Source organism: Urocitellus parryii, chromosome 2 (genome assembly GCF_045843805.1).
Source record: "Urocitellus parryii isolate mUroPar1 chromosome 2, mUroPar1.hap1, whole genome shotgun sequence".
NCBI classification, from domain to species: domain Eukaryota; kingdom Metazoa; phylum Chordata; class Mammalia; order Rodentia; family Sciuridae; genus Urocitellus; species Urocitellus parryii.
In genome coordinates, this window is record NC_135532.1 from 187,068,420 (window position 1) to 187,088,900 (window position 20,481).

At 33.0% G+C, this 20,481-nt stretch overlaps 1 pseudogene; it reads left to right on the forward strand.

The window, feature by feature from the left end:
• The first annotated feature begins 6,906 nt into the window (after nt 1-6,906).
• Nucleotides 6,907-12,695, forward strand: LOC113186518 (small nuclear ribonucleoprotein E pseudogene; annotated as a pseudogene).
• Nucleotides 12,696-20,481: the final 7,786 nt, after the last annotated feature.

Below are 20,481 nucleotides of genomic sequence, written 5' to 3' on the forward strand. Positions count from 1 at the left end.
TACTCTGGTCACCATAATACTAATCCTGACCCCTACCCGATCTTGTCCCTCACTCTACCCTTCTCTTTTGTTTCCCATACACAATCTTGACTTTCTGAGATTTTTAAAAATATTCTTGATTATTTTTATAGAACTACTCACTTTTAATACCAATCAGAGTAAAAGCTACTTAGGAATCCTTGCTTGTATTTTCAGATTAATCTAAGTGCCTAGAATAATGCTTGGCACTTAGTAAACACTTGAGCTAATTTATGAATGAGAGAATAAGTGAATAAATATAAATGGACTATAAAAGCTATATATATTCTGTCCAACATCTCATCTTCAGGCAACAAAATGAGTAGATAGAGATTATTTATTTATTTTTGTTGTAGATGGACACAATATCTTTGTTTTATATTTGTTTATCTTTATGTGGTGCTGAGGATTGAACCTAGGGCCTCACACATGCTAGGCAAGTGCTCTACCCCTGACTACAACCTCAGCCCCTAGATAGGTTTTTAAAGTGATAATAGTTTGAAAGAAAAAAAGGTTGATTTTTTTTTGCAATCTACTAAGTTCTGTTCATTATCATTAATAAAGTTCAAAATTTTATATAAAAGTGCTTGCAAATTTCAGATTATTTATCATAGAAAGATGATATACTTTTGACTAAAGGGGAGAAGCAGCAAAGACCAACATAGGGAAACAATAGGACAAAATAGAACAAATGCCTGAATTGCTGTGATCTGAGCAGAGACCAAAACCTCCAATGCTAAGAGGACTTCAAAGACAACAACTTCAAAGCACCTGAGTTTGAAAACTGGGTATAATGTCTGGCGTGATCTGGCAGGTTTTGAAAGGATAACATTCTGTCTGAGTTATGATAAGACTGCATAAAGATTTATGTGTTTCTTGAAGCTTATGATTTGTATATTTTCTTCATCTTTTCCTTCATTTGTTGTTATAAATTCCAGCTGTTATTTTTTGCATTTTTAAGCAATTGCATGCTATATATTTTCCTGCTAGTGACTGTTTGGATGCTTTCAATTCATGTAATGCATTTGGGTCTTGAAAACATATCATAAAGGGATTCTCAAGAAAACAGAAAAAAGTCAAGTCATAATATATACTATTAGTATCATTGAGCATTAGGAAAGCATAGTTTAATTAATATTAAAAAAGCTATGACTGAATTTTATACTTGGCATAACATGCTTATCTGTTTGAAGTTGAACTAAGAATTAACAAAAAATGAGGTAGTTGAACAGGTATCCAGCAGTAAATCTCTTGGGCCCAGATGCGAAAAAACCTCAAACAGGTAAACACTGAAAAAAACAATAAATGCTAAAACTGTACTTTTCTTTTGGGAATTTGAAAGTATGTGTATAATGTGTATGTCATAAGCAGTTTTCAGACAACCTTTATGTTAACCTAAATCAAAGTACTTAATTGAAGTTCTTTAATGATGAAATATTTTTGGCTTAATAATTTTTGGCTTGTAAAAATGTCTAATTTTGATGGAAATGAATAAGCTTAATTTATTCTTATTTATATTGAAAGCCAGTACAAGATTTTGAGCAATTTTGAGAAAGCAGTCACTATGACTACTAATTTGAACTTGTAGCGATACCATCATTACAAAGGGAGCCAGCATCCTATGCACTTTTCTCTTGAACTGAATTGTCTTATAATGTCACTACAAAAAAAATGGGGAGAAATAAAGTTGTTAGAAGATTGTTTCCATGAGAAAAAAAATTAGGATCCTTAGGGGGGAAAAAGTCATTGTATAAAAGTGAAATTATTAGGATTTGTGTGAAATAGTTCTTTTTTACTTACAAAGAAAAATTATTGTGACAGTTCTGTTTTAAATGGCCTTATTTTGTTTCTAATTTTCATTTTGCATCTACTGAAACAATCATAAAATATGAATGTGTGCAAAGCCCACTTTAAAGCTCATAAAAATGTTCAGCATTCAATAAAATATCTAAATATGCCTAAGCTGAAAATAATCTTTAATTGCTGAACAAACAATATCGAATTATATGTAACACATTGAACATATAAGATACATTTTATCTTATTATTTAAGTTCGGTATTATTTTTGCTTTGCTAATATATAATATCACAGTTATACAATACTACTAGTGTAAAAGGACTAAGACTACAGCATGCTGTCTGAAGTGATTTATGATCTTTCAATGCTTACAGTAATGTCAAGCTTCAGTTTTGCATCACACTATTATAATGTGTCAAGCAATTTTTAAAATACTCCAACAGTTGACTACACCTGTTTCCACTTTGCAAATCCTTTCAAGTTCATGGCACTTTGATCGAAAGGGAAATATTTAACTTGTGTCTTTCTTTTTCAATCTAAAAATTGAAATTTTTATTGTACTTTTCTTTATGATATATTAACATTAGTAGGATCATAAATTGTGAAAATTAGCCATTTTCTTTTATTTGATAATTCATAAAGGGATTTCTCAGTGTTAGATTTGGATTATTTCCAGGGAAGCATATAGGTCAAAATGTAGTAAAATTTTACTAAATTTTATTATTCTATATTAGCAGATCAGGTCTTTTAACACCAAATAAAAATATGTGGGGCATACATCTTTAAATTTGATACATATCTACATGTACATGTTCTACAATTTGGATCAGGAATGTCCCTAAAAGGTCCATTTATTTGCCAGCCTGTGCCACTATTGGAACCTTTAGGAAGTAGGGCTTAGCAGAAGAAAATTTGATGGTTTGGGACATTTGAACTTTGAAGAGGATATTGGGAACTGGTGTGTGCCTGTCTTTTTCTTTGCTCCCAGCTACCATGAGGTGAATAAGTATCCTCCACCATGAGCTTCTGCTATTGTTTATTGCTTCGCCACAATCGGACTATGGACTGATACCTCTGAAACTGTCACCAGAATAAACCTTTCCTGCTTTTAAGTTGTTTATCTAGGTATTTTTTCAAAACAATAGAAAGTTGCTAGATATATATATGTGTGTGTGTGTGTGTGTGTGTGTGTGTGTGTGTATGTGTGTGTGTGTGTACACACACCCCCACCACACATACACTGCTTGAATATTTAACCAATCTAGGCTTGGGATGTTGCTCAGTGGTAGAATACTTTCCTCACATGTGTGAAGTCTTGGGTTTAACACTCAGCACTGCAGTTAGTCAATCAATCAGTCAAAAAAACAATATTTATGGTTAGGCCAAAAGCAAGACACATTTAATTTGTGGTTACTATTTGGCATTTTGGTTAGCTAACATAATTTTAGTTGTTATAGGCAAAATGACATACTCTGTTATCTTGACTTTTATGTGACCTAATTTTCATTACAGATTATCGTTTCCCTGTTTGTTGTCTTTACTATAATGAAATTATGGAGGTGAACTAAAAACCATCTTACTGTTATTGTCTCTGCTCTTGGTACATGCATTTGATGAATTCTTTAATAAGGATTCAGGGAAACACACTTGAAACATGAAACAAATGCCAATATAAACTTTTCTAAGAAAAATTCTGAAGCTTTTTGCAGATAAAAACATGTTTCATAGGTGCTACAGGAAAATTTTACAATATTGACTTCACAGAACTAAGGTGTTATCTTTATTAATTAGATTTTATAGATCCTGATTATCTCAGCTTCTAGACTCTAGTTTTGTGAAGCACTTTGAGAAATTATCTTTTATAATCCATTATGAAATTTCTATAAAAGATTTAACAGTGTCTTAATTCAAGAAGTTATAAAATAAATATGAAAGAATTATGTTTTACAGCCAAGAAATCCCCCTTGACAGATATATTATTGGTAAGCGAATATAAAGGTAAAAGTTGGATGGATGATTTCAAATTATATTATTAAAATGCTCAAGAAGTATTTCTAAGGATGTAATCTAATGTGTTATTTAGGTGACTTTTTAAAGATATAAAATGTTTTTTTTTTAAATACAGACACTTGTTTTAAATAATCCTATTTAAAAAACTGTTTGGTAAAAAGAATAATAATTCTTACTGGAAAGAGCATCATCTTAAGGGAAACATCAGTATCCATGATGGATCACTTACATGCTCACCAGGAATGACTTCTGTGCAAGGTCTTGTTGAGCTGTGTTTATTGCCACTGAGAGGCTAGGCTCTGAATAAAATCTACAGGAATCAGTTGTCATTGCTTCTGCTTTATAGAGCCACATAGTGAATAAAATAGAGGATATAAAGTTATATTTTATTATTTATGGAAAATGAGACAGCATTTAAATTTCTGGAATATTTTCCAACAAGAGTTAAATCTATAATTGGGAAAAATCAAACATGGTTCCCAGGAAGAAGAAAAACATATAGTATTACCAAGAGACAATATTTCCTTTATCTGTTAGTTAGAAGCAAAGAGAATAATGATGTCCACATTATTATATTTTGAAGGTTGAAAAATCTTCATTTGGAGATATCTAATATACGTTGCTGGACATATAATAGGCCTTTAAATAAAGGAACCCTGAAAAAGAGAGAGAATATCACAGGAATCTTTAGATGTCCACTAAAATTTATCATTTTATTATTAAATGGCATTTTTTTTACATCCTTCTTTCATTTTCCTGAGTAGCATCAGCCTTATACTCAATTGCTTTTTCTTTTTAAGCTCTTGGCCCCATTTTAGTAGCTTTATAAGACTTACAGAGGATCTGAATAATGCTTAAGACAGTCAGCATTAGCTCTACCTTCTGTTTTTGCTTCTAGATATCTTGATTGTAGTAGTTTCTTGACATTTCCAAATGAATATTTCACAAAGCATTTCATTCTATTTAACTGTGCACTCATACAGAAAATATCTAGATATACATTCTAAGTTAGTATACTATTTAGCAAGGGAATACATTGAAGATTAAAAGTTCAAAATGAAAACAAAAATCTTAGTATTAAAATCATAGTCAAGGTAGGGAAGAAAAATGCTAAAATTACTTTCTAGAAGTAAAAACCACCATGGTCAAGAAATAGTGTCTGCAATACAGACTATATATGATAATAATGATTTTTCTCCTAGGATTGGCTGACTACTTTTATATTTCTTTTGCTTAGGAATACATAGGAAAAGAATGTGATTAATAAGAAAAGCTATTTTGACCATATGTTGTTATCTTTTTTGAATTCTATTTCACTTTGACCCAAAACCTATGTTCAAACCCTTCTTTTTATTTTTTATTTTCTTTTTCTTTTTATTTTTTTGTCATCGCTTCCATACTGATTCTCGGGTATTATCTTTATACCTCAAGGAATGATCAGTTAAATACTCATTTAGGCTTAACTACCTAATTTGTCAGCTTTTTCTTTAGTGATAATGAACATAAATAGTAAAAATTAACTGAAGAAAAAGTAGAAAAATAAAAACTGTTTTAATGGCCTGGAATTGAGTATACAGTATAATATGAATATACTACAGTTTATGTTCATGTGCATAGTTGAATTATAATTCAATGAACTATAGAGAATAAGTATATAATAATGTTGTATATTTTAAAATAGTAATCCATCAATTTTTTTCACTGATTCCAATTATTTTCTGTGAAAACTCCAAATAAGTTTTTTCTAAAGATCTTTTCTTCTAATGATATTTAAAAAGCTAAATAAGAGTATTTATAGTTATAATTTAATTTTCTTGTGCAGTTATCCATTTTTGAGAATGTCAAGATATTGTATCTTCTTTCATTTATTACAATTCAAAATTGCCATTGTGACTACATACTATTTGTTTCTTCACATATTTTCTCCCTTTTCTCATTTCTCCTGGCTTAGGTCATTATATTCAATTTTTTTCACCTTATCTTTTGGATTCCTTCTTATTTTTTATTTTTTCATTTATTAAAAAAAACATTTATTTTTTTAGTTGTAGGTGGACACAATAACTTTATTTTATCTTTATGTGATGCTGAGGATAGAACCCAGTGCCTCAAGCATGCTAGGCAAGCACTCTACTTCTGAGCCACCACCCCAGCCTTCATTTCTTTATTTGAAGTCTATGATGTCTTTTGAGTGGTATTTCTTTGACCTTGTTGAAATAAATTGTTATGCTTAAAATCATTAATTTTGTATTATGTCAGTAGGTGTTAAGAGTGGCTTTCTATTGTTGGTAATGTGTTGAAAGAAAATGAATGTATTAGTTTGCTAGAGCTGCCATAACAAAGACTGGTAGACTTAAACAGCAGACACATATTTTCTCAAGTTCTGGAGCCTAGAAGTGTAAGATCAAAGTGTCAACAGGATTGTATCTTTGGAAACCACTCTCCTTGTGTAGATGGCTGTGCTCTGTGGTCTTTGTATGGTCTTTCCTCTGTGTGTCTGTATTCTAATCTGCTCTTTTTGTAATGACACCTGTTTTAATGGATTAATATCTGTACATATGACCTCATTCTACTTTAATTACACCCTTAAAAGTCTGATTTTCAAATACAGTCATGTTCTGTATTTTGAAGGTTGAAAAATAATCATTTGGTGATATCTAATATGTGGTAGGACTTAAAAAAATTTGGAGGTTCATAATAATGATGTAGCATAAAGCTTGTTTTTTTTGTAGTTATTCTTTCTGATGAACATCTTCTAATGGAATCATAGTGTGCTCATGACCTATTCTTCTGGTTGCCCAGGAGATCTAGATTACCTCTATTATGTATGTCATTTCAGAATGAATACTGTGTTCAGAACCTTACCCAAACTGTATACTCTCTCATCAAAACCTAGTCAACCTGTGATATTTTTCTTATGTTTCAGCCTATAGGAGAAAGCTGAAAGATACCTAATGTTATCAAATGAGATACTAAAGGAAAAAATGATAAACTACTGAACATTCTGTGTAATGTGTTTTCACTGATATACGGAACCTCTGAAAATGAACTATTGTTAATTTTCATCACAGAAACAAGAACAATGACAGGTAAGTCTGGTGCTTGGTAACATCGCTGAAGATACACTTGAGAGTGCTTGAATTTGGGGCATTTTAAAGTTACCTTGCATGGGGGAGTGGTATTTCTTAGAGTGTATTTTTTTGTCATCATATGTAGGCTCGGTTAAGATAATCTCCATTATTTGTGATAAAATGTCTTACTTGCTACTTTTTTCATTATTTTCCCCTGTAATAAACATAGATCTTAAGCTGAAACAAGCCTATATTTTGATGAATCTAGAATGACAATAATCAGATAATCATTAACTTTATGTATTGTATCACTGAGCTAAGTAGAATAAAATCAGCATTGACTATGCTTCTACTATGGGCAAAATAATTTACTTTAGCCATGGACATATAAATGATTGTGCTGATTGATGAGAACAAGCTATTTACAGTGTGCTCTGAAGTCACAGGCTTTCTACAAACCCTTTTGGACTTTATTTTCCAAACTATTGAAGGCATGGAATGGAAAACACATGGTTTGAAGGTATGGGAGTCAATATGGAACAGGCATTTTTGAGGCCAAAATGTTGAAATTTTTAAAATATTTTAATGCCTAATGAAAATTACTAGAAATCGGGTACATATGGTAAGCATCATACCTACCCAAATCCTTTTTCCTTTCTACCTTTGCCCTTTGTAATTTTGAAATGTGTGGGGTTAAGGTGAGAATTGCATAAGCATCTGGTCCCTGCTCTTTCTTTAGATGGAACAAAATGTGTGAAATGGGGAATACTTCTGTATGCTAGTGTGTTTACAAATCACTTTGGGTTTTCTTTATGACTCAGCCATAGAGTGATTGAAAGGTGATGATATTTACAAATTAGTATTTCCTTCTCTGTGAAGTTTCAGGCTCCAGGCTTAAGTTATCTTCTGGAAGACAGTCCAACATTTGCTGTGTTGCTGATGAGCTGTAGGAATCAGAGAGAAAGATATAAAAGGACATAGGGACAAGGGCAGATGGCCAGAGTAGATGAATGTGTGAGTTTTGCCCTTCATGGCACAGACCCCCAGGCCCTGACAGCGACAAGTTCTTCTGATTTTTTTTGTTTGTACCAGGGACTTCACATTAGATTGTTTTCCATGAGAAGTGCCTTTAGCCAAAAGCTGATTTGTGTTCTTAAAACAAGTACAATCTGCTAGAAATTCTAATTGCTGTTTGGAAGTTGGAAAGTAGGGCATGTATTAAAATAACTTTCTTGATTTTCTTCACAATGAGATTACTAAAATTCCAACTAGGCAAATTGTTCACATTCTACTCAGACAAATTAGTTATGTCACAATAAAAAATAAAAAAGTGTAGAAATTCTTTCTTTAGGTATCTTATACATCCCTAACAGTAGTTGAATTTTAAAAATTAACCCCTTAAATTTTAACTTTCCTTAATTTTAAAATGACAATGAGTATCATTCTGCAATCTCCTATGCTTATAATTGTTATTAAATCTTATACTTTTAGCAGTTGATGAGCTATTTTATTGCTTTTCCAGTTTTCCATTTGAATATCTGTTGTTGATGATGTTAATAATTTAATAAAAAAGATTGCTTAAAATAAAATGTTAACATTTTTATATTATGGGCACACTTTAAAAACTGTATAAAATTTGCATACATTAATGTATAAACTGTATAAGGTATTATAACTATTGATTCCAATAGTTTAAATATTTTACATCTCATGGTATCATTTGGATATAGCATTAATAGTTGGTACATTACATAATTATATAAAAACCAGATTTATATAATTCCATTTATATAGGAACACTGATTGTAAATTCAGTCTTTCAATTTGCCCTGGGTATAAAACATTGTTATATATTATTTTTAAACTCCAAAATAATGATCTTGTTGGAAAGCATTGCATTACCTATGTTCAAAATAGTAGAAAAGAACCTAGTTGCCTTTTTAAAAAATCCTTTCCCTTGGGGATTTTAAAGCTATTACCAGTTGTCTCAGCTGCTACTTGGCATTCAAACCAGATCCTTGAGCTGCCAGACATATTTCTAAATCCCACTCTCTCCTCCCTTCCCAAGTAGTTTACAGTTACAGTAAAGCACCCATCAGCTGAATCCCTCAAGGGATCTCCCAAGAGAATATCCAACTGACAGCAGCAAGAACAGTCAGTCCTTGAATCTCGAGTCTCTCCACAAAAACTGTAGCATACTCAGGAGTCCTCACATGACCAGCCTTTTAACTCAGCAGACTTCTCAAAGACCAATTTATATTCTGAATTTGCTCCTCTAAGGCATTCCTCCAAGGCAGAAATGGTTCAAAATTAACACTCCAGAAATTTCAAGCCTCACAAAGTTTGTAGCAATATGTATGGTAATATACTGTTTTTTTCTGCATCATACATGATGAAAAGACCTTTCTGTACTTTAAATGCAAAAGTTGCAAATTTTCAGTGTTAGCTTTTTGTTAGAGTTGCGTTCACATGTATAAAATAGTAACTGCATACTTTTACTCTTCATTTAATAAAACTGTATGTGTGTGTGTGTGTGTATATACACAAATGTCTGAGGCAGGAGAAAAAATTTAAAAATCTGCTATGTTGTGCTGAATGGTAAAATGACAAGCAACTTGTGTTTGAGATCTGTATTAACAGAGATTTTATAGGAAGGCAAAGTTAATGTGCCCCTGGAGCTACTATCGAAATGACTTTAGCTTTATTGTCTTTTAATGTGGGACCCTTCAGCCTGGAAATGAGTTGGATTTTCCATCCTCTGACTCAAATCTGCTCAGCAGGGTAGCTTCCCCACTATCCTCTGAGCAGCTGTTAGGAGCAAGAGAAACAGTGTACTGCAATAAAATTGATTGCTCTAACCTACGCTGTTCTACAGCCCTCCAACAGCTCTACTTTTTGTTGGGTCTCGTAACACCTGCTCCCCAAAGCACCACATCTTATCTCCAATTGGTCTAAATGCAAATTCCAAAAAGGGAATGGCTGGCCAGAAAAGCCATAAGGTGGTTCTGTATGAATTGAGAGAAATTGAGTGCCTGTTATTGCCGAGGTCTTCATGAAGATAACAGAAAAGGTCTGCCAAGGCAGGGGTTTTATTGTGATTAAGATCTTAGTTCTAAATCAAGACATGGCAGCCTGTATCCTTAAATCACTTCTGTGTAGACACCAGGGAAAAGGACAGAGTGCATTAAGTGAATTTCCAGCAATATTGAGCTTTACAAATTCTCTTGGCCTTCCTGGAAGCCTCACATGTGGATAAGTAACACCTCCTTGATATTTCCTCTCAGATTCCTGAGGATCAGTTGTCAGCTCTTTGAAATGTCCACTATGAATATCAGACAGGAGCTGGTATTGTCATAACGTGGTAACACAAGGGAAGCAGTTCAGTCTTAGGTGTCAAGGGTGATTGGTGTGATGGTGAAATTGTTAATCTTAATTTTAAAATGCCACAATACATCTTTTTAGCAATTAATATCTGTCACTATGCCTTTAAACTCAGAATTCTGGTTGTATTTTAGTTCAACTTAATACTGAAATAATACTTGAATCACCCTTCCAGAAACTTTTCTTAATGAATTGCACTGAATTACTAATTCTGTCATAACATAGTTTATATTTTGCTGTTATATGCTTCAATACATGTAAGGTGATTTGCACAATTTATTTCTTTGTTTGGCTCCAACTTTGAAAATTACAAAATTTGGAAAGCTAATATGTATCTGTGACTCTAAAAATATTTTACCTATAGCTTGGAACTTTGGAATAGCTTATCCTTCTCATTTCCTTTTAGTGAAATGTAGCTTTTAGGTATTTTCTAAAAGGAAAAAAATCCCCAAGTTTTGGGTTAAAATGTTATCATAGGAATATATCATCATGAAATAATAGCAATGAAATAATTAGTGTAAGAATTCTATATTCATTTTGGAAGAAAAACATGAAATTCATTTTCCCTCACAAGAACACAAGAATTGTCTTTCTTAACTTATTATAACATTTCTGTTACCCTGATAAAAACAACAACAAAAACATATGTGGAGTTAGAAAGAAAAAATACAGAAACCGGATTTGACCATCATTGTTAATATTACTCTTAGGGTATTCTGCTTGGGAGTTCCTTGAACATAACAGTGGGATTTCTGAGAAGAAAATTTGGCAATTGACAGAATTATGTCACTCCCAAGACTGTTCATTTTAGGAAACCATTATTTACCTTAGAGTTTTTACTTAGAGAAGTTGCTAGTTCCAGATAATTTTTCATAAACTTTTGATTGAAATATCCATATTAAAAGGTAAACATACAGATATATTCAAACATAGAATTCTAAATTATAGATTATTCTCTATGTATTTCTAATACAATATTAAAATGGTTCATGTAGATCATAGGGACGAACAAATAAAATGTATGATAATGTCAGAACAACAACAGTGAAAGAAATGGAATAAAAATATTAGTGAATAAAAAGATCACTTATCTGATTTCTGAGAATAGCTATCCCTGTCATAGAGTGTCCTTATTGAAAAACCATAAAATGGAATCTAAGAATTTGATTGATTGAAGTCCACCCAAACATTTATTAGATCTATTACGCTAATATCCTATTTTTTAATGAGAAAGAAAGTGTGGGAGGAATTGGAGTAATGATATTGGTAAACTTGAAAGGGTAGAAAGAGGTGGATTTATTAGCAAGAAGGAGTTATGTGTCTTCTATAATGTTCCCAAAACTTACCACCTGAGGTGAGACCATGTTTACTTTAGGACATGAAAAAATGTGATCTCTTTGCCAAGGACTGTTACAGATGAGGACTATAACTATTAGAGATATTTATCTGTTTCTTCAAAACAAATTACACTAAAACATGAGTTTCAAACAATAGGTGTTTATCATCTCCTAGTTTCTATGGGTCAAAAATTTACTGGCAGGAGGCTGAGGATTTAGCTCAGTGGTGGAACACTTGCCTAGCCAAGCAAGGCCCTGGGTTTCTTGTGTTGCACCTGAAAACACACACACAAAGAAACAACCAGAAATTAAAGGCATCTTAGCTAGATGGTTCTAGCTTAGGATCAACTCAAGTTGTTGCATATGGCTATTATCATGGCTTAGGATATAGTCAGGTTGTTGAGTGGGGCTATTGGCATCTGAAATTTTGATCAGAGCTATAGGATCTACTTCTGAAGTGGCTCACTTACATGGCTATTGGCAGAAGTCTATGTTGTCTCATGGTTTTTGCAAGAAACCTGTGTTCACAGCCACATGGACACCTACATGGAACTGCTTGAGGGTCTTCATGGTATGACATTTAGTTTTCACAACAGCAGCTGACCCAAGAAAGAGTAAAGAGATAATTGTAAGGCCTCTAATAACCTAATCTTTAATTCTAGTAGTCTATTTAACAGAAGCAAGCTACTACATCCAACCCTTATATAAGGAGAGGAGAATTAACTTTCACTTCTAAAAGGAGGTATAATGCTCAGTTCCAGAAGTTGCTATCAAAGGTGCGGGTTGGTGTGGTCTTTGTGAGACTCCCCCCTGGCATAGTGTGGCCAAAGCCAGGAAGTCCAGAAGGTGATGGTGTAGCTCCTCAACCTCATCTTCAGATACTTGAAAACCAGATTTAGGTGTGTCTCTATGAGCAAGTGAATGTGTGTATAGAGGGCTGTATTATTGATTTTGATGATTACATAAACCTTGTATTAGATGATACAGAAGAGATTCATTCTAAAACAAAGTCAGGAAAACAACTGGGTCAGATCATGCTAAAATGAAGTAATAATACTTTGCTACCAAATGTCTCCAAGTAGAAATGATCATTGAAGTAAGAAATTACAGAGAAAGCTACAATTATTTTTTTAGGTGTCCTTTGCTGAGAATATCATTCTAAAATATTTGTTCATATTGTTTTGATTACTCCTATTTATTACCAGATGAAAATAAATGCTGTAGGTCTCTTTTTATTAAACAAAAAGGAGGTATAACAATGAGTTTGTGGATATAATTTAAAAATCCTCATTCTATTTTACTTTCATCTTATTAAAAATATTTTTATTATACTGTTCCATCTTCTGTTTTTTGAACATCCTGTCCTTAGTCATTGTATCTAAGTTCAGACACATTGTTAACTTCAAATTAACTGACAAAGTACAATTTTATAATGACAGTCCTCTTAATTAAGGAAAATCTTCTAATTAAAATATTAAAACATTGAAAGAAATTGAAAATTTAAATTTAAAAATATATCAGCTAATATATCAGATTCACTGGAAATACAGATTATATAACCCTTAGAATGTTGATTGTGAACCCTCAAAAATGACAGTCTTTTATAAAAAAATTAGTGTGGAATGTGTATTTTATATAGACTGTAGAAACAAAATTACATTGAAAACATTTTAAAGTGCTTTTTTTTTTTGATAAACTGTTGTTAGGGTTAGAATTAGTGTTGGAATATAATTGCCTTGGAAAGTCTCATGTCCTGTTTTGCTTAGGACAAGGATCCTACATAAAATCACTCAATATAATAATGTGCAAAAGCATTAAAATGAAGAATTTCAGAAGTCTTTTCCACCCATTTTAAGGAGGACAATTAATTCTTTTTCTTGCATGTTCTTTTTATGCAGTTTCTCCATTAAAGACAGATTTTTCACATCATTTATTGACATTCAATGATGAATAAAATGTACATTCCAAAATTTTAGAATCATTTAATGCTACTTACATAATAATACCTTTAGAGATATGATTAATATGCATTTTTTTGTAATACTTTAATTTTTTATATAAAGATTTTTAAAATAATATGTTTTTGCTGATAAATGTTTTCTTTATTACCTGATTAATTTCACCAATTTTATACAGGCTAGAATTTTGTATTTTAAACTGAGTTTCTATTAGTTTTCATGAATGAAAGTTACATTATATTAAATTATTACTGAAAATATTTTAACAGTCATTAAGACCATAGATTATGTTTATTGATTCAGATTTCTCTTTTTGGATGGAGCAAATTTAAAAATGAGGAAAAAGGCAAAATAGTAGAGATAATATGAAACTTCATTTTTATTTTAAAACATACTGTTGGAATTCTGGCCCAAACAAGATGACATGGACCTATTTCTCCCTGTTTCACCTTACTGACTAAAAATATAAATCCTGGATATAATTCAATAGACAACTCAAGAAAAAGTCTAATATGTGGTAACTAAAATGCAAATTAGTTTGAGACTTCAAAACTCAGAGGAAAACACAGTGCTAGGGAGTTTCATGCTCCCATCATAATAAAGTCACTCAGACTTTTTGTTCCAAAGCTGACAGCAGAGTCCAGTCCAGGAAGACTTATTCCTCCCCTGCATCTAAGCAAAGTCTATGTGACAACTTAAGGTGAGCTAACAGTACCAGCAAAATTAACTGGTGGAGAATTCCACTCTCAACAGTGGTCCTGAGACTTCTCTCCCCTACTAAGAGATACTGCGGTGGAAGGAGGAACTGACAATTGGAACACAGTTACAAGTAACTCAGTATTGGATAAACATCCCTCTTCTGTCCAGACACACTGGAACATGTTTGAAGAATGGGCAGGAAGGACCTAGTGAAATAGCTGTATTATGATATTTTCTCCCAAAGGCATGAAGCTCTCCTCCTCCACTCACAGACTTGTGACAGGTAGACAAAACCTATAAAAGGGACCCACTCAAAACAAGCACCCTGGCCCTGTGAGCCCCTTCCATTCCACAGGTTTGTGTGTCCTCTTCCTTGCCCACAGAACCTGGGATTCTAAGGGCCCCAGGAAGGGGGAAGTTACCAGACCTCTTATTTACTAGATGCTGTGGGCACTATGGAAACTCCTTTCACCTGCTCAGGCAGTAGGTATCTATCTCAGTTGCATCAGAAAAACTAAGGCAGCCAAAATAACACAAAAGGCTCTGAGATTAGCAAAGATTCTCAAAACGAAGGTGACATTATAGCCACAGCTGACCGAACTAAGCCAACTCCAGTGTAAACCTAAACAAGTTGACTGACAACTGAAATAAAATATTTAAATAGACTCTAGAATTTCCTAACATAGTAGACAAAACATTCATGGTATAATTGAAAGTTACCCATCATACTAAGAATGAAGAAAATCATAAGTTGAATTAGAACAGACAAAACTCAATTCTGAGGTGAATAATATGTTGGAACTACATGAGAAGGATCATAAGGTATTACATTTAAATAATACCTTATCTATCAGTTACAAATACTCTAGAAACAAATTAAGTAAATAGGAAAGTCTCAGGAAAGTAAGAGAAATCATAAAAAGGAATTAAATGAAAAGAAGAGAACTGAAAGATACAATAATTGAAAAATATTCCACACTTTGTAGATAGGTTCAGTGGTAGACTGGAGATGACAGAGGGTAAAGATCAGTGATCTTGAGATAAAATATATTGGAAAAAGTTGAAAAGTGACTCAGGTACTTTGTATGATGATAACAAAAGATCCAATGTTCATATCATCAGATTCTCAGAAAACTCAGCAATAGGAAGAAGGACTAAAAGAATATTTGAAAAAGTAATGTCTGAAAATTTTCCACATTTTGTTGATAGATACAAATGTACAGATCCAAGAGGCTAAGGAAACTTGAACAAGCAGTAGAGTGCTCGTCTTGCACATGAGAGACCCTGGGTCTGATCCTCAGCACCACGTACAAAAAAAATAATACATAAATAAACAAGTGAAATAAAGGTGTTGTGTCCAACTACAACTAAAAAATAAATATTTTTTTTAAGAAAATCAATACCAGATACATCATAATTATTTTTTGAAGTATAAAAACAGAGAAAAAATGATTAAGAGTAGCCAAAGTGAAAAAGTATTTACAGGGGATTATTCAAATTATGGGCTGAATATTTGTGTTCTTACCAAATTCAAATCTTAACCCATGATTTGATGGTATTAAGAGATGGGCCCTTTGGGGAACAGGTCATAAAGAGAGAATCAACATGAAAATGATTAATATTCTTATAAAAGGGACAGGAGATATCTCCCTTGCCTTATTTTTGCCATTTGAGAATACAATGAAAAAAATGGCAATTTGCAACCCGGAAGAGCATCTCCACCACAACCAGAATATGCTTGCACTCAATTCTTAGATTTCCATTCTCCAGAACTACATTTCTGATGTTTATAATGCCATTTACTCTATGTTACTTTGTTATAGCATTCTGAATTGACTAAAATAACCAATTCATATGACAATGGATTTCCCATATGAAACCAGAAAGGAAGTGGCATATTTTTAAAATGCTGTAAGAAAGGAAAGTTAAATGTGAATTTTATATCTAGCAAAACTATTTTTCAGGGTAGAAGAGATAATAAAGACATTCTCAGATGAAGGAAAAATAAAAGTTTGTCATTGTCATAAATACCCTTATATTTTGGCTACAGAAAATTTAATCACAATGGAACTTATATAAGAAAGAAACTTAAAATATCAGAAGAGAAGAATAAATGAAGGTGCACAAATATGCGTAAATATAATGGAAATAAGGCTTTCTTACTTCAATTACAGTAGTAAAAGGTTGCTATGAGAAGATTGTTCATAGCAACATAAATATGTAGTCCAGATGTGGCAAGAAGATAGAAACAGAGGAATAGGAACTATAAGAAACAGAAAGGAAAATAAAATGGTAGAAATAAACACTAGAATATTGATAATGACATATATATGTATGTGTGTATGTATGTATGTGTATATATATATATATACCAAAACAAAACAAACAAGAAGCACAGACTGATTAAATGGATATTAAAAAAGATAAAACCAAAAGAAATGATCTGATATTTATAAGAAATTCACTTCAAATTCAAGAACAAAAATAAGCTGAGAGTAAAAGAACTAAAAAAATCATTTAAACAATAAAGTTTTAAAAGCAAGAATAGTTTTCTCAACATTACAATAGAAATCAGAGCAAATAAATTGCTAGGTGTAATGGGGGGCATTTCATAATAATAAAGATTTAATTTCTTGGGAAGATATAATGATCCTAGATACCTTTGGACCAATTAATAGATCTCAAAATACATGAAGCAAAAGCTGACCGACCTGAGTGAAGAGCTAGATCTAAATGGAACTTCGTCATCTGCTTCTCAGTTACTGACAGAAATAGATTAAAAAGAAATTAGTCGGGCTGGGGATGTAGCTCAAGTGGTAGCGCGCTTGCCTGGCATGCGTGCAGCCCGGGTTTGATCTCAGCACCACATACAAACAAAGATGTTGTGTCCGCTAAAAACTGAAAAATAAATATTGAAATTCTCTCTCTCTCAAAAAAAAAAAAAGAAAAAAAGAAATTAGCAAAGATAAGGAAGATTTGAAGAACATTAAACCCACAGAATTCAATGGACATATACAAAAGAGTCCATCTCAAAGTTGCAGTGTCAAGTACCCATGGCACATTCCCCAAAATAACCTAGACCAGAAACCTCAACAAATTTAGAATTTAAATAATGTAGAGCATTTTCTCTGACTAGAATGTAGTCAAGGTAGAAATCAGTAACAGAAAGAAATCTCTGAACATGTTAAAATTAAGCATATTTCTAAATGTTCCATGGGTCAAAGAAAATTTTAAAAATACACTGAACTTGATGAAACTGAAATACATAGGATGTTGCTAAAGCAGTGCTGAGAGGAAAGTTTATAGTGCTAAATGGTTTTTTTTTTTTAATGAGGAAAGATCTCCAATCGATAGTCTAAGTTCTTACTTCAAAAAGTAGAAAGAGTGAAATAAATTGAAAGCAAGCAGAAGAAAGGAAGTTATAAGAACAGAAATGAATGAAATTAAAAATAGTGATCAATGAAGCATAAAATTGATTCTTTAAGACAATAACATAGATATATTTCAAGGAATGATAACAAAAATTAAAAGTGAGAAAGCTCAAAATATCAAAGTTAGAAATAAAATATAGGATATTACTGTAACATGGAATGTGGATATTAGGTGGACTCTTTGTCTCATGAATTCAAAGAACGAGACCACAGACAAGTGGAGGGTAGTGTAGCAAGATTTGTTTAAAGAAGAAAATCCTCCTGTAGTCATCCCAAACAAGGGAAGCACTGTCTTCTGACTAGAACTTTCTATGGGCTCAATCTGTCCCCATAGGTGATGGAGTGGATGGCATATCAAATAGGATTCAGAAAGGGGCCAATCAACTCTCTCCTTTTTTCCCCCCAGAAAATCTGGAGAAAAGTGATTTATAAGCATTAATCCATACAAAAGTGGGGTTTAGGCTTTGTTAGCACAAGAGTAAGTGCTTTTTGAGCATATTTTGTAGTTGGTCATGGCTAGGGGCTGTTAAGGAACTGTCCTTGTGGCTAGAACCGACTGGGGTAAGAAGTTTGACTTCCCAATCTTCTATTCCTCTTTTTTCTCCTCTGAGATCCTTTTCCTGACTGCCTGTGGGTGGTCTGTCTTCCTGCCTCATCACTACTCTCATTAACAAATAAGTCAATTGTACAATCTAGAAGAAACAGAATATATTATTGAACAATAAAAAAGGGAGAAGTTATTAATCTAACAACTTGGATTTATTTCCAGGATAGTCTGAGTATAAAAAACTTATAAATATGTTACTATGATTTAATTCATATAACATTATTGAAATGAAAATAAAACTATTAGATATGGAGTATCCACTAGTGGTTGCCACACAAGTGGAATTGTGGGGCATAGATGGGTGTGATTCTGTACCAGGAACTTAGAGAGGCTGACTTTGCTAAAAACAGTGACTTCATTGGGTCTGAAGCTGCTCTATGAGTAACTAGAAGCAGGATAAAGCTTGGCATCTCTGTCTTCATTTTGTATCTGTCTCCTTTATCAGCTTAAAATTTGCGGGCGGTCCCTGCTCAGCTTTGCGTGGAGACATATTTATCATTTAAGAAATTATTATCTAAATGCTAGAAATTCAAAAGTTTATTGGCCCTATCTATTATTACTGCCTAAGCTATTTCATTTCCTTCCAAGACTGAGGCCAGATTTGGAGGGAGATATGCATCATCCTGTTCCAGACTTTGGTAATTGGACCTAAATGTCTTCTGTCCTTGTCCTTCACCTTCCAGAAGAGCAGAAGCAATCACCTCATAAGATCTGAATTGTCCCCTTCCAGGATCACAGGTCTTATCTGATGGACAAACATCCTGAAAAGCTATTGGAAATGGCTCTCTTAAGTGATAAGGACTTCTCCAGAGCCACATGAATCCACACATGGAAAAAATATATAGAACCCAAGACCCATGTACAAATGAGTCAAAGTTAAATTTAGAAAGTTCCAGTAAGATTGGTAGATTGTATCAACTTCAAGAACATAGTTATACTATAATTTCAAAATGTTGACAATGGGGAAAACTGAGTGCACCACACTCAAAATCTCAATATTATTTTTTTTCAATTGCAATGTTTCAAAATTTTAATTAAAAATGTACTATTGCTGAGATTTAAAAATAGCCATTATCCTTAGCAGAGCCATGTAACTTGTTTTTCCTCAGGACATTGCCTGGCATGTTTTAAGCCCTATATAAGTGATTTCCACTTGGCCTTCAGAGAATGTACAACCTATCTGTTTCATGTTTCTACTTTTTCTTTTACAGAACCCAACATACCATTCGGAAGTACCATTTCATGATAATTCAAGTATCTGTGCACATTTCTGGAACAGATTTTTTAAAAAATGATAGGGAAAAAACAATTTCTTTTACGTCTGAAAGTATTCTTTCAGTAGAAAATTAAAAAAAGTAAGTTTGTTAACGAAGGTGGCAGGAACTATTTTTGCAGGTGATGGTAAAGTTAAGAGAAAAGGAAATGCAGACTTGTCTTCATATTGTAAATTTAAAATGTAGTCAGCTACTAAATGTTTCTCCCCTGTCTTTTCCCTAGACCCTGGAATCTGTGCTGACAGAGCCCATCTGGGAAGGCACAAGGACCAGATGGCCATTGTGAACTGCTGGGGAGGCCCTGCGGCAGCGAAAGCTAGTCCCAGAAAAGAAATCTCTTTGGGACACAATGAATAGAAGCCTAATTTATATTTTAGGGCTTTTGAAGGAGATTAAGACCAACAGTGGCATGATTTTAAAATGCAGTTAAGAGGGCTTTTTTTGTCTTTATGCCAGCAAAGCTGAATTATAAGTTTGGGAAGCTCCAGAAGTGTGAAAAGATGCCACAAAAGAAAGGAAGGCTGAATAATTGTATGGCTGTGCAGATTACAAACAGTGTGTAAAAGGATTGTGGTTAAAGAACTTTATCAAAGCAATGTCATCTGCAATTGATTATTGTCACAAGGATTACGACTTTAGGAGGGATAAAATCAGCAGGGGATAAAGGAATGACATCCCACCCTTTTTTTATGCTAAAGCACTTGAACAATTGATAACAAGGGATTAGAAATCAGAAATATATTGTGGACTTGTTCTATTCAGACTGGTGTCAAGGTTGCAGGGATGTGGTTCATGAACTTGGGAAGCGCTAGTACACTTGTCACAGGACATCCGCAGATCTCATGTACTTGTCTATTGCCCTAGCAAATACCATGATGATAAAAATTAGTTCTGGTCTA